Source organism: Silurus meridionalis, unplaced genomic scaffold (assembly GCF_014805685.1).
Source record: "Silurus meridionalis isolate SWU-2019-XX unplaced genomic scaffold, ASM1480568v1 Scaffold664, whole genome shotgun sequence".
NCBI classification, from domain to species: Eukaryota; Metazoa; Chordata; class Actinopteri; order Siluriformes; family Siluridae; genus Silurus; species Silurus meridionalis.
The window spans coordinates 2,938-9,025 of NW_025804643.1; the positions used below are offsets into that span (position 1 = coordinate 2,938).

At 37.0% G+C, this 6,088-nt stretch overlaps 1 long non-coding RNA gene across 1 annotated transcript; it reads right to left on the reverse strand.

Moving 5' to 3' along the window:
• Positions 1-722: 722 nt before the first annotated feature.
• On the reverse strand, positions 723-2,491 carry LOC124382546. The gene is made up of 3 exons (XR_006925074.1): positions 2,479-2,491; positions 2,218-2,295; positions 723-737 (listed from the first exon to the last, which is right to left on the reverse strand). It is a non-coding gene; the product is annotated as an uncharacterized LOC124382546 (long non-coding RNA).
• Positions 2,492-6,088: the final 3,597 nt, after the last annotated feature.

Genomic DNA, 6,088 nt, shown 5'->3' on the forward strand with positions numbered 1-6,088 from the left:
GTTAAACAGCAATAATACTGTAAGCCTTGAAATACAATAAAGAAAAATCATCCAGGTTGTAATATTCTAAAGAGAAGAAAACATGATGCATAATTCTTATGTAAAGAACTGTACTTCAAACTGTGAGGTAAATTGTATAAGTAGTCTCACTTAGGATATGAAGAGTCACCAAGGCCAAGCACTGCACAGTCCAGACGACACAGGGACCCCAAGGGTAATGACTTCAAACAAAACCTCCAAAAGTTCTGCAAGATAAAAACAGCTTTACCCTGCAGCTATGATTTTCAACACCTTCTAAATTGATATATCAGACATGGAGAAGGTTATCTCTACCCTGTGTTCCAATACTGTTTAGAAAACATCCTCCCCAACTTTTACTTTGACAGTGTGCAACATTGTTTTAATTAAAAGCATCAATATCAGTCATACAACACCTTTCAAAACCTAAACATAATAAAAAATGTAAGGCAATAGTTGTTCTCTAAATAAAAAAAATAACACTTTTTAGATTTAGACTTAGATTTAGCACCAATTCCAAAAAGGTTGTGTTGAATGTTATTAAAAAAAACAAAAAAACAATGATTTGCATATCTCATAAATCCATATTTTATTTACAATAGAACAGATAAAATATTTTACACAGAGAAAATGGACTGAGACGAAGTTAAAAACATTTCTGTGGACTGATGAATAAGTTTGACATTCTTCTAGAAACCATGGATGCTGCATTTTCTGTACTAAAGAGACAAGGACAATCTGGCATGTTATCAGCATTTATTAAAAAGCCTGCATCTCTGATGGTTTGGGTTGCATTAGTGCCTATGAAAAGGCAAGCTTGCACATTAGGAAAGGCAATGTTAGTGCTGAAAATTATATACAGGTTTTGGAGCAACATATGCTTCTTTCCAGGCGATATCTTTTCCGAGAACCCTTGCGAGACAATGGTAAACTGCATACTGCATCTTTTACAACAGAATGGGTTTGTAAGTTTCAGGAAATTAGTCTGTTTGCAGTCTAGACATTTTACCAACTGAAAACATTTGCAGCTATCAGACTATATTATATCCTGTATTAGACATAAATAGAACAACATTCCTCTCTCAAAAAATCCATCAACTGGCCTCCTCAGTTGCCAGATTCAATTCAATTCAAACTTTATTTATATAGCACCTAACAACTACCAGGTAGAACCTAGGTGCTGAACAAAGTGCAAAATGCAATGTGCTTATTATAGTAATAACATTAAATTAATGTAAATGTAATAAAATATAGCAATATCATAAAAGTAAATAGTAGGAACTAAAACAGGAGAAAATGAAATAAGTATTAAAACACAACAAATTAATATAACGTTCTGAGCACAACCTCTACTACAAAATGAAAGCTTTGGTGAATAAATGTGTCTTTAGTTTAGCTTTTGAAGGTAGAGAATTCCCTTTCAGAGGTAAACATGATTAGAGGACCTAAAAGTTTTATTTGGACAGCACACATGAATATTAAAATCCCCACAGATAAGCAATTTATCATATTTTATAGTTACACTAGATAGTAAATCAGCATACTCCTGAATAGATCAGAGAAATATTTAGGCGGCTGGTAAACAAAAACAGAAGCACAGTCCCAGAATCATTCATTACAGAACCTAAGTGCTCAAAGCTCACATTTATCAAAAGTTATAGATGTACATGGATATTGTTAAAAGAAGAGTGGACGGTAGAGGTGGTAAACATGGCCCTGTCCCAACTTGTTTGAGACGTGTTGCAGACTTCAAACTTAATATTACCTTATATTTTCCTTAATATGGTACATTTCCTTAGTTTAAACTTGATTTGTTTTCTGTGTTTTTTTAATGTTCTATTTCAATATGGGTTTATGAATTTGTTAATTATTGCAGTATGCTTTTTTTACATTTTACACAGCATCCCAATCCATTTAAATAAAACAAAATTTTTTTTTTAATAAAAATCCATTTAAATAAGTAAATTCCTCAAGTAAAAGACAAATTCATTATTTATTATTGTTGTCAATAACTTGTTTATTGGAACTTGCTGAATATTTTGTTTATGTTTATACAGTTTTCTCTGCCATTTTCACTCTTTTAAAATTTAAATTGCAAAATGTAATGCATTCTGGATAACCTCTGACATGACAGGTATATCCCTACCTGAGGTGTGTTAAAAGGCAACATAACCATTATTTATACACACACTTTCCTACCTTCATGTTGTCTGGAGGATCACCTTGCCCTGTGGTGGAGCAAACAAACACCACAAGGGCCTCCGATATCAGATTCGCCTGATAAAGACAATGATGAAAATCTTCTATAATTTACACAGTTTCAGCAAGAGCATGTTAAAGTGAACCAATGACAATTCACAAGATTTACACTGCAATATTCAAAACACAATACTGTTATTCATTCATACAAGCATTCATTAAATTTCATTCAATTCATGTTTTATTAACATATATGCTGACCACATTGTATGTGTGAGAGCCTGCACTCGGACTCGATCCGCCTCCTTTGTGCTTGGCGACTGATTCTTTCAGCCGTGTCTTGGGCTGTTCCCGTCTGACTCCCATACAGAATCAACAAAGTGTGTTTCGACATCCTGTCACACCACAGAAGCCTATGATTAGGAAAAAGAGAATCAATGAGAAAAGCTAAGGAGAGAAGAGAAATGCACCAACACCACATTATTGCGCACTTCAGAATGCACATGAAGTTTGTTAACAAAAACACCACCATAGATTCAACCACTGAGGTTAAATAAAAAATAAAAACATACTGATACATTAACAACTCTGATATTAATGAGAGTACATGTTTAAATTTTTATTAATGGTTTCTGAGAATTAATCAGATTATTGCTTATTTTAGCAGAGCGTGAGAGCAAACAGAGATCTGTTCAAACACTGTAAGTGACTTTTACCTGAGGAAAAAGTACCGTAATTTCGGACTATTAGCACCCAAATATAAGCCGCACCCACTGGATTTTACAAAGACTTTTATTTTGAACATAAATATATGCCGCACCTGTCTATAAGCCGCAGGTGTCTACGTTAAAACAATTAACTTTACACAGGCTTTAATGAAGACAGTGTCTGTTACACGGCTTGTATCTAAACAGTAGCCTACCAAGAAAGTCATTGTTCACTGTCGTACTCCTTCCTTTCACAACAATTTCTCTCGGGAGTTTATCTTTTAGCATAGTCGTGCGTTTAAAAATCACCATCGGTGAAGCTTTTCTCGATGCCGTGCAGCTCAGAACACAGGTGAAGTGTGTTTTCATGCCCGGTTGTTTTCAGCGTGAATGATTCACATTTCCTGTAGACAGTCCGGTGAGCGGCAGGTCAAACGTCAGAGGAACCTCATCCATATTTATGATGTGGTGCAGCCCGATTCAGTGGGGCGCATCTGATTTAATATAAAGAATTTCATTGGTTCACCTGAACCCGTTCGGCAACTTTATTGGTCTAATGTTATGGGGCTCAGTTTTTTGGCTTGAAGCTTGTGAAACCGGGAAAAACCCAGGAAAAATCCATATATTAGCCACTTCATTGTTTAAGCCGCAGGGCTCAAAGCGTGTGAAAAAAAGTAGTACATAAATCCATATCAAATTAGATGCAAATGTATTCAGCATGCATACAGCACTAACTTTTGAAATTGAAATAGGATATTCATTTGCCCTCTTTAGAGTTTTTTTTTTTTAAGTACTCTAACCTTAGTTCTGGCTAAGAAACAGATACAACTTTTTCCAGTTCTGAAAAACATGCAGTTCATACAGTTAATTTACCAAGCTATTCTCCTGAAAGTACCCAATGCCATTAGTGAATGTTATTGCTATGAAGAGGTGCACTTGGTCTGCAACAATGTTTATATATTCAGTATGTGTCAAATTAACATCTACATCAGGGTGGCCAACCAGCGACATGCTGGTTTCATGCGGCTCTTACGTTCATATCGATTTTTGTGTGTTTGATTTTTAATGCGTGTTCGCTTTGCTTAAGTTCAATACGGTATTTTTAAGACTTAAATGAGCTTGCCCCTACTGGGAAACTTTGCGGTATATCAGACCTTGGCATGAGGCCAATCATAAATTACAGGGATGCACCGAGAATTTTCGAAATACCTAAATCACCGAAACAACACGGCAGAAACACAATTGTAATGACGCAATAAAAAGCGCAGCAGCACACGGTTATCTGGATAAGAGCAACATGTCTGTGTGCGGAGAGCGATTTGCAAAACATGCAATGCTGAAATTTCAAGAGGGGTGTATCTGCAAAGTTTCTCCAAGTCGGGTTTAATTTATCACCTGAAATCCAAACATCCCGATTGCCATTCTAAATATGAGAAGAACGCGCGCAGAAAAGTAAAGTCAATCCGAGCATCGCACTCGTCTGTAGTGGGCGGAAAGTTTTCCAGTGATGGTGCCAAGGCAAAAGGCATAACACAAAAAATTATGGATTTCATTGACTTTTGAATTGAATTTTCATTTCGGTGCATCCCTAAAATATTATCGTTGGTGTGGCCCTCTGACACAATTCAGGTTTCTCATGTGGCCCCTTGTAAAATTAATTGCCCACCCTGCGGTATATTCATCTCACGCGGCGCATTTGGAAAATACCGTATTGAACTCAAGCGAAGTGAACACGCACATAAAAAAAACACAAAGTCTGTGTTTTCTACCCTGAAACACGTGAAATCAAAGCATCGATCTGTTCTGACTGACACACGTGAAAGAATTGCTTCGAGTGGCAACAACGGAATACGAGGCAGATTTGAAGAGGATTGTTTAAGGCAAGGAATGCCAAAAGTCCCACTAAGTAACATGCATAGTAAAAGAAAAACGCTATTGTAAATTATTATATTTTGTTTGTGGACTTGGTTAAACAGAGTTTGTGTGTGTGAGACAGTGCACACAATGTTCATTGTTGAAAATGACTGTCCTGTGGTCTTAGAACTGTAGGAGTCAATTTCTGTCATTATGTTGGTGTGTGACATTTACAATAAATCTGGCTGAGCAGAGGTGTGTGTGTGTGTGTGTGTGTGTGTGTGTGTGTGTGTGTGTGTGTGTGTGTGTGTGTGTGTGTGTGTAAGAGGAAGGATGGGTGATGTTCATGTGTGCCCATGTGTATGATGTGGCTCTTTCGGTAACACAGTAAAAATGTGGCTCTCGGTCTCTGACTGGTTGGCCACCCCTGGCATAGGGCATTGCACACCTAATGAATGTAGCCTATTATACACAGAAGTGTAAAATCTAAATCAGATTATTAGCCAGTCATCATCCAGACCAAGAAATCATCATGGTCCCTGGAGATTTTCTTCTTAATCTTCCATTGGCACCGCAGCATTAATGATATATTCAAGTCAAGTCAAGTCAAGTCAAGTGGCTTTTATTGTCATTTTACTATACACAGTGGTACACAGTACACAGTAAAACGAAACAACGTTCCTCCGGAACCCTGGTGCTACACAAAACAACAAAACAACATAAAGTGCATCGAGTGCAGCCTGGTGCAAACAGTGCAAACAAAAGAACAGTACAGACAGACAGAGTGCAGACAGACAACACAAGACAAGACAAAGACAAAACCAAGTATACGATTAGTAAACCTACTGTATACTTACATATACAGTACTGTGTGAGGTGAATGTAAAACTATACCCAGGAGAAAATACAAACAGAAAGAGCAATGTAGTGCAAAAACAGCAGCAAGGAGGTGCAAAGACAGCATGTAAACATTATACTGTAGTATAAAAGGTGCAAAAACAGCATGTAAACATTGTACTGAATATAAACATTGTACTGAATATAGTATAAATAATAATAAATATATAAATGGTGATGGAGTGGATCGAGATGAGTGATGAATGTGTTTAGTCCAGGTTGTACAGTTCAGTTCAGTAACAGTAACACACAGTGAGTGTGTGTGTGTGTGTGCGTGTGTAAGTGAGTGTGTGAGTGTGTGTGAGTTCTGTTCAGTTCTGTGTGTTGAGAAGCCTGATGGCTTGTGAGAAGAAACTGTTACACAGTCTTGTTGACGGCCGAATGCTTCGAACCGCTTTTCCTGATGGTAGGAG